Source organism: Squalius cephalus (assembly GCF_949319135.1).
Source record: "Squalius cephalus genome assembly, chromosome: 11".
NCBI classification, from domain to species: domain Eukaryota; kingdom Metazoa; phylum Chordata; class Actinopteri; order Cypriniformes; family Leuciscidae; genus Squalius; species Squalius cephalus.
Window position 1 is genome coordinate 8,133,977 of NC_137132.1, and position 18,981 is coordinate 8,152,957.

Here is an 18,981-nt window from a genome sequence, read left to right on the forward strand (position 1 = left end):
TACTATCATAAGTCGTGGACATTTTATTTGTGAGGATTTTTCTGTCATTTCTGTTATCGTCAATAGATTACTGAAATACACTTTTTTTTATTATTATTTTAATACATTCATTAAATGCAACAAATTCTACCACGATGCATAAATATTTAAAATAATACATACTTTTTGCTTTCACAAAGTAATGAGAATTATATTTGTGTTGTATTATGGTAATGAGAACACAGGGGAATTATGTGCTTAACTGTCATTAAAATACTGTCACAATGCAATAAATCTATAAAAAGGTTCCATTTCATCATGCAAAAAATATAATTTAGTATTTTTTTCTTTTGATTTTGTGGCAAAAATATGATCCAGACATGTGTCTGGCCCTAAAAAAGGTTTTGCAATATTCACCCCTCATGACCCCGTTTCATCTCAGTGTTGGCATCCACAGAAATCATCTATTATATGCCACAACAGAAGAGGTTAACTCTTAAATATTTGGACAGAACAGCATGCTCATGTCTGTGAAGATAGAGGTGTGATTGGTGGGAAGGCAGCAGAGTTGTTGTCATAGCACCAGAGCTGTAGGAGGAGAGAGACACAGACGTCAATGATGACGACCCTAGCCCAATTCATTTTCAACACACACACACACACACACACACACGGACGCACGCACACACCTACCTTGTGTAGGTATTCTGGGACAGTGTTTGGGAGAACTGATCATGTGATCTGCGATCTGCTTTGCATACACAGCAGCGCAGACGCCCGGGGCAGATTGAGACGGTGCAGAGACTGATATAACCCTGCGACAGAGCGTCTCACACAGATGAACTGGACTGTGCACAGCTCGGAAGCGCAACAGCCCGTCTAGACAATTGTGATTAAACTGACTAAAATAAGAAGCACAACATTGTGGTTAGTCTGACGGCATATCAAGTGACTAACAACGCCAGCCAAGGTTATGACCCCTCATCTGGACAAACTCCACAGCTGGATACTTGCTCCCAAATAAAACACAGTGCGAGAGAGAGAGAAACACGGAGGAGCAAGACGGAAGGAAGAAAGAAATATAGTCTTTTGCATTCTTACTGTAACTTTTTACTAAATAATATTAAATAAAAAATTATAAATATTAACCATCGTGTACAAATTATATATAAAAAAAATTATAACGGCATAAATAATACTAAATGATAATTGCATAGTTAACTAAAAACAAACATTTAAAAATCTATTTTTTTTATTTAAATAAAAATTATATTAACATTAAATAAAAAAAATTCTAATATATCATTTTTGCTTTATGCATTATGGTAATGAGAATACAGGGGAAATATGTGCTTAACTTTCATTAAAATAATGTCACAATGCAATTCATGAATAGGTTCCATTTTGTGATGCAAAACATAATTTAGTATTTTTTCAATTGATTTTGTGGTAAAAAAATAAAGTAAAAAACAGACATGTTTCTCTGGCCCTAAAAATGTTTTGTAAGGATGTTGGCATGATTTATTTACTAAATAATATTAAATTTATTTATTAAATAATATTAAATAAAAAAATAAGAATAATTATATTAATATTAAAATCATGTTATAACTATTAAAAAATAAAAAAATAAATAATACTAATTACATAATTAATATTAAATGAAAATGAATGTAAAAGTTTTAATTCTATAAATAATTAAAAACAAACAAAAAATGTAAAAACATTTAAAAAATAAAATAAAATTAACATTAAATAAAAAAATATTAATACTAATATATAGTTTAATTTTCTTTTTTTAATGTAATATTTTAAAATAAAAATAAAAAATAACTTTCACCTAACTGTCAACGACTTTAACCTTTCAAACAAATTGCAGTTGCAAACAAAAATGAGCCAATAATAATAACGGCACACTTTTCACGATCAAATCAAATCCTGATGAAAAAGCCCTACCCTACATTTCCAAATATTGTGTTTCACATGGTATCATGAGTGTATGTCTTTCGATGTTCAACGAGCAGAAAACACACATCAGCTTTAACGAGACGAGTCAGTGTTGTTCTTCTGAAGATCGAGACAGACGTGACGTGACAGGAGGAACAGGAACAGTGTTCGGGTGAACCCACAGACCGACCGCATGATGCAATATCAGCGGCATCCTCTCATATTCTGCTTCAAATGGTTCAATATGGGATTCGGTGATCCACTAAGGAGATATGTATTCATGATACTTCAGATCCTCAGGCCATTTTAATATGGTAATGTTGGGATATATGTGAAATAATCATTTTTATAGTATCAGAATTGGAAATTACCTCTGTGACCCCAATTCCATGTGTGACGGACAGAAAGTCCCATTGCTGAAGGAGATATTCTGCTTAATGATTCTGTCATATCAAAAAATAAAAGTGATTAGCATGCCGGAGCCATAAATAACACACTATTTGACACAATTTACATAACTAAAAAAAACAGTGACAAACAACATCTCCTTGGAATACTTGATTCCTATTGGTCAATCATGGCATTCTGCAGTCAAATATTTCTGATATTAATGATTGACACCCATGACACTTTATAACTGACGGCTCATTTGGGAAACCAATATTTCAAAAATCATGTTTTTAATTCAGCAAGGATGCATAAAGTTGATCAGAAGTGGCAATAAAAACATTAATAATGTTACAAAAACATCCTAGCCTATTTCAAATAAATGCTGTACCAATGAACTTTCTATTTATCGAAGAATCCTGAACATTTTTAAGATGGTATCCACAAAAATATGAAGCAGCACAACTGTTTTCAGCATTGATAATAATCAGAAATGTTTCTTGAGCAGCAAATCAGCATATAAGAATGATTTCTGAAGGATCTGTGCAATAATGTACAGTTAAACAGTCATTGACCACAAAACCAGTCACATGGGTCAATTTTTATGAAATTGGGATTTATACATCATCTGAAAGCTGAATAAATAAACTTTCCATTGATGTATGGTTTGTTAGGATAGGACAATATTTGGCCGAGATACAACTATTTGAATATCTGGAATCTGAAGGTGCAAAATAATCAAAACATTAAGAAAATCTCCTTTAAAGTTGTTCATTTATGTTCGCGATTGTGCTGCATTCACTCATAAAAATAAATGTTTTATATATTTACGGTAGGAAATTTACTAAATATCTTCATGGAACATGATCTTTACTTAATATCCTCATGATTTTTGGCATAAAAGAAAAATCGATAATTTTGACCCATACAATGTATTGTTGGCTATTGCCACAAATATACCCGTGCGGCTTGTGACTGGTTTTGTGATCCAGGGTCACATATTATTTTCATGAGGTACCTTCTTGCGCAAATGCTGTTTAGTGGCAAAAAGATCTGAAAGTATCTCTATCACCCCCTACAGGCCTCATGCATGAAACGTGAGCAGAACAAATTTCTGTGTGAATTGTTCGTAGAACCATTTTAAGGTAAATCGTTTGATTGTTCTTAAATATGTAATATAATAAATATTGTAAAAATGTTTTTATGAATGTCTTACACACAAATTTGAATGTGAAATGAAATGTTAACAATATGTGACCCTGGACCACAAACATGGGTACATTTTTTGAAAATATGATTTATACATAATAAGAAAACTGAATAAAAAAGCTTTCCATTGATGTATGGTTTGTTAGTATAGGACAATATTTGGCCGAGATACAACTATTAAAAAAAAAATATCTAAACATTGAGAAAATCGCCTTTTAAATTTGTCCATTTATGTTCTCGATTGTGCTGCATTCACTCACAAAAATAAATGTTTTATATATTTACATTGGGAAATTTACTAAATATCTTCATGGAACATGATCTTTACTTAATATCCTCATGATTTTTGGCATTAAAAAAAAACCCCAGATAATTTTGACCCATACAATGTATTGTTGACTATTCCCACAAATATACCAGTGCGACATGTGACTGGTTTTGTGATCCAGGGTCACATATAGAATGAAACTGAGCACCATTACGCTAAATCCTCTTTCATATGATTGCTAGACCTTAACAAACCAACCAGATCAGCTAATCACTCCTAATATCAGCAAACCACGATAAAAAAGGACATGATGTCCTCCTTCAAACTGAGACGACACGTGTCGCTTTCAATTACGCTCAGGGACTTCACCCTCCCCGACTGTCATGTTTGCATTAGCCTTTCTGAAGTCCGCCACAGAGGAATTCAATGAAGCATTCCCGTCAGAGACACAACAAACATCACTGTTCCCACAGAGAAGCTGTTTTACATCTCAACCCGTTCTCCAGCGTCTGCTGTTCATGAATCCACAACATTTCAACAATGACCCAAGAGAGAGGCTTATAAGCCGAACGCTAAAGCTAGCAGCCTAACTGGGATTTTCATTTGAAATCGTCGACACGCCAGCTGCAAGGAAACACACTCCAAATTTGCTCACAGCTCTTTTGAATCGCGCTCGAAAGCAATACATATTCATAGCACTGAAAACAATGGCCTGGCTTTGCATAAAGGTACACAGAAACATGATGTGACTTGGGAATCACATTTTTGTCTGATTGTAAAACATGACAGATGAGAAACACTGCAGCTCTCATGTGACCGCAAGTGTTTGTTCGGTTTTTATGATTTATATGTCTCGTCTTATCAAGTAATCCTGTGATAAGTTCATGGCGCCATTCTATGAAGGCACATTTTCTTTGTTTTTATCAAACCAGCAGATGAAAAAAATTATGATTCCAAACGCTTAGAAACACTTGATTTGTTGAACAATTCCGAGTAATCATAAGCTATATGTTTCCATTCAATTTTGCTAATGTAACTTATGAACAGTATTGGAATATCACATAAAACATTTGGGAGTAAAGCAGCTTTCCATCCCATGGGTTTAAGAGAACAATATCATCACTTCCTTGAAAATTGGTGCACAATATCGGAATTGTACTTGCAATTGGGGAAGAAACTGTGGCTCTTTTTCCCCACATCACAACTGTCTCACGTCTCAAAACGCGTGGATGAAACGCTGTCATGTTATCTTGTGTTCGGATGCTGATGTTTGGCAACACAGTCATGTGAGACGTTTCTGGGAGGGAATTAAACCAAATCACTCTGATGAGAGACTTTGGCTCAGGCGTTTCAGAATGATCAAACCAACATTTGAGATGCTGTGATGCGATTGATCCAATCACATCCACTGCTGGGGAAAAGCCATTTGTTGCGCATCGAGGGATTCATTCGGTACATGCGTTTCCATCGTAGTTTATGCACATGTACTTTATACTGGATGGAAAAAGGATCCGGCTCAATTAAACGCATACGTTTTTATGCACATTTTTTTAGAAGTGTGCATCTTTCCATTCAGAATTTTTTATGTGATATCCTAAAATATGCAAAGAAATAGGTGTATGGAAACACAGCTATTAATGCCTGTTAAATAATTGGTGTGGAAAGTGCACAACACTTAGAAAACCCTAACTCTGGCTATGAATAATAGCAATGGTTAATTATTAATGAACAGTTTGAGCTGTGGTGCAGCAGTTAAACAGTGCACATGGTACAGGTTCGAGTCCAGCCTGTGACTTTTCCCAAACATTTCTCATCACTTTCTGCTGCATCTGTCTATTTAAAACAGTCAACCATAATACAATAGTCAACCATAATACAGCCGGGTCCATGAAGAGGATCTGTGGAAAATATAAGGATTTGAAAATGCATTTCTAAATGTGGTGATTTGTTCTAAAGCTACCATTCAAAAGATGGGGGTAAGAAAGGTTTTCTATTAATGAAATTAATTCCAGGTTCAGACTTCATACCGACTACAGACATTAATATTTGAGTCATATTATGCGATTTTGACTCCTATATTCTTGTCATGTCATTGATAAATAAGTCAGACTCCACATCGTTTCCTGACAAATTATCGCGTGCCGCCTTTAACGAGGTGTGATGTCATCGAGAAGGCGGAACTGTCGACTGAACAAACAAACGTGAGCGTAAACAAACAATGGCTACTGGAGCTGTGTGTTTTGTCATCAGAAAGCCCTAAAAAGAAAGAAAACCTTACAGTGGACACAGTCCTAGATTGCACAAAGAGGACAATATGAGAACTTGAGTTAAAATATAGTCTTTTTATTTTTAGCCAGTAGTAAAAATAAAAGAAGCCGACTCACCGGGTTGCTAAAAACACCTCTGCTATTGTTTATCTTTTTTCCACTGTGTCATAGTCCCTCGAGGAAACATCATAACGGCAGGAGTCCTGCCAAAGCTCCATGAATCTTTCCTCATTGCACCAATGCTATCATCTCTCTTTCGTTTCAGCATGTTTGAAAGCTGTGTACGGAAGAGCTGCTGTGCTGCTATTGGTCAGTGTCACAGATGTGACGGAAACTGTCGTGAAAGACCGAAAAAAATTAAGCATGCTAGCCTTTCTGTCACGACGTTGTGAAGCATCACAGACGCGGCTTCGGTTGCCGTAAACTATGACTGATTATACGAGATCAAACGATCGATTCTTGCGTCCCGACGCTTATTGTCGTTTACGAATCCCCATGACAACCTACAGTGCAATGCATAAGTGAATACACCCATGCTAAAGTTGACTAAAAAGAGGAATAAAAAATCATATTTTGGAAATTGAACTTAATGCCTTAATTTAAAAAATTAGGAAAAATCCAACCTTTAAGGACACCAATTTTCTTTGTGAATGAATAATGTATCGTAAATAAATAAATGTTCTTCCTTAAAATACATGGTGCATAAGTGAGTACACCCCTATGTTAAATTCCCATAGAGGCAGGCAGATTTTTATTTTTAAGTATTTATTTTTTATTTTTTTTAGGATACTATGCATCCTGATAAAGTTCCCTTGGCCTTTGGAATTAAAATAGCCCCACATCATCACATAGCCTTCACCATACCTAGAGATTGGCATGGTTTTATTTCAGTTAGCCTAATAGCTAGTTTGATTTGCATTGAGAGATGATCTTATGGAAAGTACTCCATGCCAATCTCTAGGTATGGTGAAGGCTATGTGATGATGTGGGGCTATTTTAATTCCAAAGGCCAAGTGAACTTTATCAGGATGCATAGTATCCTAAAAATTTTTTTAAAAAAATACTTAAAAAAAAAAATCTGCCTGCCTCTATGGGAATTTAACATAGGGGTGTACTCACTTATGCACCATGTATTTTAAGGAAGAACATTTATTTATTTACGATACATTATTCATTCACAAAGAAAATTGGTGTCCTTAAAGGTTGGATTTTTCCTAATTTTTTAAATTAAGGCATTAAGTTCAATTTCCAAAATATGATTTTTTATTCCTCTTTTTAGTCAACTTTAGCATGGGTGTATTCACTTATGCATTGCACTGTACGTCAAATGGATCGTGCCAAAATCAGGCTAAAATCGTGTAGTCTGAATCGGGCATAATACTTCTATTCAGCAAAGATGCGTTAAATCAAAATTCACCAAAAGTGACAGTAAAGAAGACATTTTAATGTTTCATGTTAAAGATATTTACTTTTCAAATAAATGCTGTTCTTTTGAACTTTCTATTAATCAAAGAATCCTGAAAAAACTTACAAAAATATTAACTAGCACAACTGATTTCAATACTGAGAATTTTTCTAGTGCAGGAAATCATCATATTACACATGATCCGCCAGGACACAAAATAAAAGGTGTCTTTTCATAGTTTTTGCGCTTCAGAATTTTGCCGGAAGTAGAAGGTCATCTGACTTTTCGCCTACTGTTTTTCAAATACTATGTAATTGTACATACTACTCTTTTGGTGTACAGTTTGTCGCATACAATATAGTAAGGAAGTATTTGATTTTGGATGCAGAATGATTTCTGAAAGATCATGTGACACTGAAGACTGGAGTAATGATGCTGAAAATTAGTCTTTGATCACAGAAATAAATTATATTTAAAAAAAATATTCAAATAGAAAACAGTAATTCTAAATTGTAATGATAACATTTCACAATATTACTGTTTTTACTCTATTTTTGATCAAATAAATGCAGTCTTGGTGAGTATAAGAGACTTCTTTCAAAAGCAGCCCCAGCAACCCTAAACCATTGAATGGTAGTGTGTACATTTATGTAAATTTAATGCTTTTTACCCACCCATTTAGAATAGCGATGTTCGTTAACATTATACAACGAATATCATCAACAAAAAAAATATTTTTTTTTATATCAGGTGGTCCCTGGATTGGCTGAGAGTCTGAAAAGATTGAAAGGATGACTCAGATGTTCCAGAAACCCTGGATTGAACCTGTAGGATTCTTATATTAGGGAAACATCAGCTGCTGAATATGTACCTTCAATATACAAGATCCTAGAGCAAATCCCAAATAAATACCAGGCATGTTGGCTTAGTAGGATCTGATCTTCCCTCTTTCCATCTCTGGCACATGAGCATGGAGTAGAAGACGTGTACCTACCTCAGTTCAATTAGGGCTTAAGAAGAAAAAGAAATATTTATTAAAGTCCTGCTAGACTCGATCTGAAACAACAAAGAGTCAGGATCAGTAATACGGACCAGATGAAAGGGATTGGCCGGAGCACACTGGAGATCATTAGTGAAGATCCCAGCAGACTCCATCTCATCTCTTTCTTCTCCTTCTCTCCAATATACATCAAACGAGTCTGTCGCTGTGAATGCAAACCAGCCAGAACATGTCATGTAAACGCTCAGTTATGAGGATATGTTGATCTTCTGCCATAATCATGATTGCATACATTTGATTATCTCCAGGGCAGGGGGCATTCCTGCGGGTCACGTGACTTTGGGCTGCATTACTGCACACTAATTACTCCGCAGCGTGGCGGGACAAAGGCGAACTTGTTCTGATGAGTGGTTTTGAGGTCTTGCATGTCTGTTGAGGCTCTGGGATGACATTTTTGTGTTTTAAAAGGAACAGTTGACCCATGCCAAAATTGGATGTTTTTGAAGTGGTCTTTTTGAAGACATGCTCACTTCCAACTTCCTCCACATTTTAAGACTATTCCTCCAGTGTTACATGCAGAAGATAACAGCAGGGTGAGAAAATTGGATGAATTATTCCTTGAATATAGTATTTCTAAAAAGAATAAGCGTCTTTGTTTTGCAAGGAAAAGGGCAAATCAAACTGTCCCACAAAAGCAATGATGCATTTACACATTTGTGCCAAATGCTTATCACAAGCCCACTGACAATCTTTGTGCTTTATTTTTATTAAGTGTGAACACGGCCAGGGTTGAACTGAGGGACAGGCAATGTCCTTCCGCTCAGGCCATCCAGAAAACACACGCTGATTTAGCAAAATCGCTCATTCCTTCAAATGAACAATTGTTAATGTGCTGATTGTAGAGGAAAAATCTGTGCAATGTATAAAATGATAAAACTATGTGAAAGCATCAGGGTCAATCTCAGGAAACTCCTGTTTGTGTTCTTTATGTGTGTCCCTGTGACTGACATCTGATATAATTCATGGCATAATAAAATATATTTAAAGCAAAATATAAATATAAATATTATTCATTTTAATTGTTATTATGAAATTCAAATATCATTCTTTCACTGTCTGTGAAATCTTTATCTTAAAAACTAGTTTTTGAGCATTTTCTGAATTTTTTTTTTTTTAAATATACAGATTTTTCATAAATGAATTAAATAAATTACTAAGTTTGGGGTTGGTAAGACATTTTATAAAGCTTTTGATAAAAAGCTCACTAAGGCGGCATTTATTTGATACAAATACAGTAAATGTAGTAATATTGTGAAATATTACAATTTGATATAGGTATTTTCTATGTGAATATATTGTAAAATGTAATTTATTCCAGTGGTTAAAGCTGAATTTTCAGCATCATTACTCCAGTCTTTAGTGTCACATGATCCTTCAGAAATCAGCATAATATGCTGATTTGCTGCTTAAGAAGAATAATAATTATTATTATTATATAATTATTAATGTTGAAAACAGTTGTACTGCTTAATATTTTTGTGGAAACTGATTAATTTTTTTCAGGATTCTTTGATAAATAATAAAAAGAGAACGTTTATTTGGATCTTTTCATCTATGTAATGCATCGATGCAGAATAAAAGCATAAATTCTTTAAAAAAAAAATTTGACTTTTAATTCTCCAAAGCAAAAGAATTCCAGTTATAGCCAGTTCACACCAAGAACAATGAGAGTTTAATTTCAATGGGAGCATCTGCGATCTGAAACACAATCACATCAAGCTGACAGTAACGTGTGCTTGTGTATTTACTCATGTATCAGATCTCAGATAAGGCTGGATATGCTAAGCTCGCAGCTACACCGTGACATTTCTCCTCAGCAGCTGTCCTCTGTCATGCTAAAGTTACGAGGATCATTTATCTCCTGCATAATTAACAGCATTGATGGATGGCCCTGGTTTATAAGTTTACTCTGAACGTCTGGGCTTACAGACCCACTTTCAGCTTCCCCATCAGCCGTAGTGCCGTTATAATGGAGGCTGGGAATGCTGAGTCATTCCCGGTGTCAGAGCCATGAGCTGGAGTCACCCCTCCAGACAATTCATCCTTCATATTTATCAGGATTAGAACCCATCCATGTGAATCTGAGACCCCGCATGTGCATACGTGCGTGTCTCTGGCTCAGCAGCCGTCCTTCTCCTTCCCAGCATCCATTACTGGCTAAAATAAAGATGCATGGTCAATTATGCAAAGCTAACTTCACATCTATCCTCTCCTGGACTAGAGTGCATGGAGATGAATGCTTCAAAATATCAATCAAACTAATTGAAAACAGATCAGAACCAATCAGAGGTGCAAGTGCAGAGAAAGCAGCCAATCAGGCAGGGTTTCACATTCACGGTAAACTAAAGCCTGCTGTATACAGAACCATTACGAGTCTGAAATATGAGCGCAGGTGTATTGTAATACATATTTCACGTGTTGTGTTGCTGCACAGACAGAAACACAATGAGTAAAAGCATCTAAGTGGGTCATCTTAAGCCCCAAGTATCTAGGACAAACTAGCGAGCCATGAGGACTGGTGAGAGTCCAACTCCACACGGTTCACAACGTCCAGAATAACAGCTCACAAACCAGAAAAGCAGACTCACAACGAGAAGAATGTGAAGTGGAGGTGTTTTTAGTAGTGACTGACCAATATATCAGACTGTATATTTTTTGTAAGTGTGCTCTGATTGATTGGCCCATAATCTTTTTATATAGTTTGATTGGTTGGTGGTCACTATAAAGGCAGCATGAAGAGCCGATCAGATGATACAAAAACTATTTTTCTATGCGCAGCTAAAAATGCTTCATTATCATGCATTATTATATATTTTGGTGTTCGTTACGGTCATCGATATCGGCCAATACTGCTTGCAGGGCCCAAAAAATCATGATCAGAGCACCCTTCATTTTTTGGTTATCGCATTGGTTGATTAAAAGAACTGCATTTATGTATTTAATGTATTAATGCGAGTATTAGGCCTATGTTGTGTTAGTTGCATTTCCATGTGTGTTTGTTTCATGTGCATCAGTTCAGTTTAGTCTTAATTAACACCTCGTTTACTGTTTACGTTCAGCTGTCTGTCTTTAAGTTCCCTGTGTATTTATACTCCGTCTCGTTCAGTTCTTTATCAGTTCTCGTCTGTAGTGCGAGAAGTTTATGTGATCATTCTCTGTGCCTTCATCTATTCGTTATCTTTGTGTTTATTAAAGAAAGTTACCATTTAATCTTCATCATCTTCATTCTGTGAACTACCACATCAGTTTTGACAATTAAACACAATATAAATACATTAAATATGTTACATGCATCATATTATATACACTCACCTAAAGGATTATTAGGAACACCTGTTCAATTTCTCATTAATGCAATTATCTAATCAACCAATCACATGGCAGTTGCTTCAATGCATTTAGGGGTGTGGTCCTGGTCAAGACAATCTCCAAACTCCAAACTGAATGTCAGAATGGGAAAGAAAGGTGATTTAAGCAATTTTGAGCGTGGCATGGTTGTTGGTGCCAGACGGGCCGGTCTGAGTATTTCACAATCTGCTCAGTTACTGGGATTTTCACGCACAACCATTTCTAGGGTTTACAAAGAATGGTGTGAAAAGGGAAAAACATCCAGTATGCGGCAGTCCTGTGGGCGAAAATGCCTTGTTGATGCTAGAGGTCAGAGGAGAATGGGCCGACTGATTCAAGCTGATAGAAGAGCAACTTTGACTGAAATTACCACTCGTTACAACCAAGGTATGCAGCAAAGCATTTGTGAAGCCACAACACGCACAACCTTGAGGCGGATGGGCTACAACAGCAGAAGACCCCACCGGGTACCACTCATCTCCACTACAAATAGGAAAAAGAGGCTACAATTTGCACGAGCTCACCAAAATTGGACAGTTGAAGACTGGAAAAATGTTGCCTGGTCTGATGAGTCTCGATTTCTGTTGAGACATTCAGATGGTAGAGTCAGAATTTGGCGTAAACAGAATGAGAACATGGATCCATCATGCCTTGTTACCACTGTGCAGGCTGGTGGTGGTGGTGTAATGGTGTGGGGGATGTTTTCTTGGCACACTTTAGGCCCCTTAGTGCCAATTGGGCATCGTTTAAATGCCACAGCCTACCTGAGCATTGTTTCTGACCATGTCCATCCCTTTATGACCACCATGTACCCATCCTCTGATGGCTACTTCCAGCAGGATAATGCACCATGTCACAAAGCTCGAATCATTTCAAATTGGTTTCTTGAACATGACAATGAGTTCACTGTACTAAAATGGCCCCCACAGTCACCAGATCTCGACCCAATAGAGCATCTTTGGGATGTGGTGGAACGGGAGCTTCGTGCCCTGGATGTGCATCCCACAAATCTCCATCAACTGCAAGATGCTATCCTATCAATATGGGCCAACATTTCTAAAGAATGCTTTCAGCACCTTGTTGAATCAATGCCACGTAGAATTAAGGCAGTTCTGAAGGCGAAAGGGGGTCAAACACAGTATTAGTATGGTGTTCCTAATAATCCTTTACGTGAGTGTATATATATATATATATATATATATATATATTTTTTTTTTTTTTTTATATACTAAAAATATATAAAATAATATAGTATTTATATTTATAATAAAAGTTAACATTCAGTATAATATAAATATATTACATATTTAATATATATGTGACATTTTTAAGATGTAGTAACTAAAAAATATTAAAAATATATATAATGTTACTTAAGTATATTTATAATATTAAATTAATATATTCAATTCAATATAAATATATGAAATATATGTAATATATTACATAATCATACTATACATCTTTTAAGATTTAATTAAAAAATATGTAAAATATATATATATATAATATATTAATTACATTTATATAATTATATTTTCAATAATTAATATGAACTACTGAAAGAAATGTTATTAATAGTTTGGAAAAGGTGACTACTTATAACAACACTTAAAATTCACATACATAATTTAATCTTGATTTTTATTTAAAAGATGATCTGTCACATCAGACTATAAATATTAATATAAATATAATATAAATAAAATATAAGTTTTACTAAAAAAAAACTGTAATGAGCACTAATCTTAAGTGGTCAACAACATTTCCAAAGACATTTCTGCACTTGTTTATGTGGTTTTGCAGCTGTAAAAAAGAAGGACACACAGATTGTAAATAAGTGTGGAGACAGGCAGCCTTAAGATAATTCAATAACAATCTTTCAGGGCTGGGTTTTGTGCACTGCATGACATGTTCAAAACCAATCCTCAGAGAGACGGACATATGTCCAAGCATGGGAAACCCAACACAGATAATCTGATTACACAACGTATGCTTAGTTAAAACAACCCGACATTATCAAATAAGCAGACATTATTATATGTATGAGAAGGAAGAAGTGATCTCTTGTTCTCCACAGAAGATGCAAACAACACTCACAAGACAATTCTGGCCATAAGCCCGTGATTAAAGCAATAAAGATGAGTTACGCACAAAGAGCCATTTGAAGCAACAAAATCATTCTTAAGCAGTTTGTTTATCTCACACAAGTGGGCATGTTGTCTGGACTCCCTCCATGCAAAGCTGCAAGTATTTCAAATTAATTTAAGCCTGGACTCAAGCCAGTGTTTAACCTCAGAAATTATAGCTTAATTTCCTGAGCAAACACAACTCCACAAATGAGTCACCGGCAACAATGATTGATGAAGATAAAGTTAAACACAAATACAAAGTTGTCATGAAACTATAATGGTTGCAATCACTTCATTCTCTATAGGGCACAGCTGATTGGTTCCCGCTGTATGAGCTTGCTTCTCAGCATTCAAATTCTTGCCTATTGTTTGTGGCGCACATTCAAAAACCCTCCACCTTCCCTAGCTCCACCTGTCTAGATCTGCTACGGGGTTTAATTCATGCGTGCTTGTACAGCGGCAGCATGTTGTTTTTATTGGCAGTGGAAAGTTTTGTAGCAGCAGCTTTAATCAACAGCAGCAACAACAGCAGATCTACCCTGCCAAGACCCAAACACATTAACATGGTCATACTCAATCATTACCATGCCAAACTCTCCAAGAGTTGTCTTGACAGAACTAGATTTTTTTTTTTACAATTTCTTGAGTAAACGTCAGTGGTGTTTGACCATGCAAAACTCACCACCACCAAGCTATAGTGTTGCTATGCAGTTACTAGCATTTTTTTTTTTTTTTTTTGCATTTTGCTGTGGGGTTGCTGAGGTGGTAACTTGGAAACTTAATGAACCAAGTCCACCCTCACGTCTTTGAGATATTCTGGTCTCCTTTCTCCTTTAATGCAAATTTACTGGATTCTTTTGCCATTTTATTCTTTGCCAGGGGAAAAAAATAATAAAATCGCACACATTTAACTAAGTAATAGCACTCCAAATCCACAACTTTAAGCAATAATAATAATGATTATATCCTTAGCAAACATCACAAACCAACAGAACTTAGTATCCATACAGAGATTAAACATTTTTAAGAGATTAAAGACTTTGTTGAACGTGATAAATCAAAAGCAAAAATCTAAAAAGAAAATCAACAATACTATTAATTCAGAACATAAATACAAAAAAAAAAAAAAAAGTACAATTAAACTCGGAATAATTCCCGCTACTCCCTCAGAATTGTTTTCTTGACATGGAGTCAGAAACAAGGTTTGCGGCGGGTGAATCCCGCTGCTCTTATTATAAACAAACACAAAACCAACTGTCTCAGCAAAAACAGTGCTCCAATTATTCAGGGCCATTTCTGGTGTGAATGAACAATTCTGTGGACGTGGGTATGATATGAATAATTCACGTCGGGAAGATTTAAAATATGCATATTTGAAGCCCTTACACTTGGCATGCTTCATCACGGCACAAAACAAACGTCAAGATCTGTACAATCACCCCTGCTATTAAAACACAAATCACACAACAAGCCCCACGCAAACATTGTGTAGATAAAGATGATCCACGACGGCTAGAACATGGCAACGGTGACAGACATAAATGTAAAAGATTTTAAACTCCAAGTTACCTCATAAAGCACAGGTGAAAAACTTAAAAGGCCATTTAGCATTTAAAATAAAGTATGCACGAGTCTTGAGCTAATACTAAATGAGTACTGATTATAGAGCTGATTGTTTTAGCATATGGATGATCGGTGCATATCAATGCATTCCGAAGCTTTTCATCACTCATTCTCAATCTTCTCAGAACATCAGAGATCATATCGGCTGTCGGAAAAAGATTTCCTGTGGAGCAGAACCTGTTTAACTCAGAAATGAACCTGAGAGAGAGAGAGAGAGAGAGAGAGAGAGAGAGAGAGAGAGAGAGAGAGAGAGAGAGAGAGAGAGAGTTCTCTTTCTACCCTAGAGACACATCAAGCTACAACTGAACGATCTTTAACTAAACACTCTCTGTTCTCGACCTCATGTACTGTTCAAACACTCTGGGGTTTCATGTCCTGCTTGGGACTTTGTGTCCCTTTTAATGGAGTATATTTTTTACTGTCTTTGCTGCATTGATATATACAGATATATTGGTCAATCACTGCATTTTGGAGCTGACCCAATAGATCTTAGAGCCATATTTAGTTTCTGACAGGAATGAAAATGAGGCTGTGGGGGATGTTCAAAGGATTGTACTGTTGTTAAACAACAATACGATTGTTCGGCTGATGAAACATCTTTCCAAAAGTCTTTCAGTAGACAAAAACTCCATAAAACAGTTCTGAAAGTTGTGAGTTTTGGACGTGATGTGATCAAGGACGTTTACACTGTGCTAGGAGGTAAGTGTCCCTCACAGCTTCATTTTCATCTGCTTAAAATTCAATATGGCATCTATCCTGATTAAAGGTACAGTAGGCGATTTCTGAGAAACGCTGTTGAAAATGAATCAGACCGAGCAGCAATAGGGGGTGTGTCCACTCATAAAAGAGGGAGGAGAGTGAGCCAATCTGCAGTAGGGGGCGTGTCCACTCATGATTGGGGGAGGTGAGGGAACCAATCAACAGCAGGGGGCATGTCCACTCGTGATGGGGGAGGAGAGAGAGTGAGCCAATCAGTAGTAGGGGGCGTGTCCAATCATGACTGGGGAGGTGAGTGAGCGAGCAAGAGGGAGATATTTAAAAAAGACAGTAATAAGAGAGATGGCTGAGAAACATTACAAAAGAGAAAAGGTCAGAATAATATCACTGGAAAAAGAAGAGTTATGATCAGGCCAGAGCTTTAGGACACGTGTTAATATTAGAAAAGCTTTCCAGCGCTGGAGAGACTGAAGCAGGAAGGCCTGAAAATGAACGGCGTGGTTGAAAGTTGTTTCTGCTCCATATGAGTAACATTAGTTTTACTGTTTCACAGAACCAAGACATGCTGATGTTGTAATGTTAGCTCTAGTACAGGACAGTTTGAGTGTTATTGTTTGTCTGGAGCTTCTGGCGACTAACAAACTCTTGTGTACTGTGTTCATTTTTTGTTCTTCTTTGTCATCCGTTCATCATCTTCACATTATTTTTCGCAAAGCTTTATTTTGCTTCGCTTCAGCTATGATAAAGACACATCCACTCTTGCATGTTGGGGGCGGAGCAATGAAGGGAGGGGTGTGTTTGTTTGGGTTGATTTCAAATACCAACAGTGTTTCTCAGAAATCGCTCACTGCACCTTTAAGGTCTTTGGGAATTATCACTTCTCAACCAAGCAAGAACATATTATTGGCCAATGTCGACAATCTCAAAATGGCCAAATATTGTCTTGAGTTCATCCTCTTGCATGACCATATCACTAGTATATTACTAGCAGTGAAAGCAAGTTAATGCAAGCATCACTATTATAATCAGATAACACAGAAGTAAAGCTTCTTTTCTATACTAGAATATCATAGAATTTGTGTTTGGAGTCTTTTGACTTAAACAAGTAAAAAACTTGCTGACTTGGCTTTGTGACTCGGCAGAAAGCAACCACCTAGCAACTATCCAGAAGGCCTTAGCAACGCCCTTATAACCACCTACAACACCCTAAAATCATGCTATTGAAGACTGAAATGTCATAACAGATCGAATCTCTACTATAATTTTATGCATTGTTTATGCGTTTAATCAATTAACGGAAATGCACCAAAAACATACATATTTAACGAGGGACGATCTAGTGCATGTCAGCATGTGGCACATATTCTGAGCATCAATGCACCAGATGCTAGACAGCAGGGGTCAGACCTTCACACACACCAAGAGAAGCCACGTTTATTCTAGAGGAAAACCTCCAATGACACACAAGCAGTGATGGATTGTCACGGTTGTGTTTTAAAATCAGCAGTACAGTGAGCTCTGGGCTGTAAGGACAGGGTCACGGGAGAGCTTATGCCCTTGGCATTGACTGAACATCCTGCAGATGAATTCATAACACGAGCACAAACATCTGATGCATCTCCAATGCATCTGTCTGACTGACTGCAGAAAATAAAACTCATAACCCATAATTAACAGCATCCCAGGACACAGAACGTTCCTATAATGTTACCATATGGTTCTGGTTTGGTTATTTTTGGGAAACAACTCCTAACGTTTTTACAAGTATAAATTAACGTAAATCCCAGCAAGTAGGTTTTTTGTGTGACAACCTAATAAAAACCTTCTGTAAAGGTTATTTCAGGCTTTGTTTTTCAGAACCAAAAACAAATGTCAGAACTCTAATAAAAACAGAACGTTTCGTAAAGGTTAATTTAAGGTTCATTTGACTTAAAACCATAAACTAATGTTCACAGAACATACTCCACACAGTGAAACATTCTAAAGCAATTTGTAAAGGATTCCTATTTATTTCTATCAAATGTTGGAACCATAATGGAGAAATTATGAATCCTCAAAAGGGTCAAATAAGATGTTACTGGGTAAAGTGAAAGTTTTAAGATTCTTAAATTGTTATATTCCACAAGGGCATCTGAGATACTGTGTCTTAAATACCTACTTATTGTAATATGTTGGAAATTCCCATTAGGATCCGTTTAGGGTTGCTTCTTTCAATTCAAATTATGACAGAATTTCCGTAAGAAATTGCTGACCAGGGCGGGAACCAAACCCGGTTAGAGGAGAATCACTGAAAGCAACCTAAAGGCGGCTTTCAGGACATTTGTTATTGGCATTCATGCAGTCTAGATAAACACAATTACAGCGAGTCAATTAACATTTCGCGGCCAGCACGTGCGGTCTCTAGTGATGCCGCAGTCACGCGCATCCGTTTGTGTCGCCTCAACGCAATTCCACACAAAATAATGCCATTCACTTACAAATTTGTATTAGTATATGTACATACCTGTCATCATTCCGTATGGTATTCTGTGTGTGTGGTGACTGGCGGTGATGCGAGACATCATGGCAACCAGCGCGTCTCTCCTGTCAAGCACACGCGCTTCTAGTGTTTAGCTCGCGGCTGAAGGGAGGAGCGCGCG

At 36.4% G+C, this 18,981-nt stretch overlaps 1 protein-coding gene across 1 annotated transcript in view; it reads right to left on the minus strand.

The window, feature by feature from the left end:
* tiam1b (TIAM Rac1 associated GEF 1b) overlaps nt 1-18,963 on the minus strand; it is an 87,412-nt gene extending 68,449 nt beyond the window's left edge. Inside the window, exon 1 of the mRNA XM_079886683.1 lies at nt 18,846-18,963. The gene's annotated coding sequence lies outside the window, so the exon portion shown is untranslated. The remainder of the gene's footprint in view (nt 1-18,845) is intronic.
* Nucleotides 18,964-18,981: the final 18 nt, after the last annotated feature.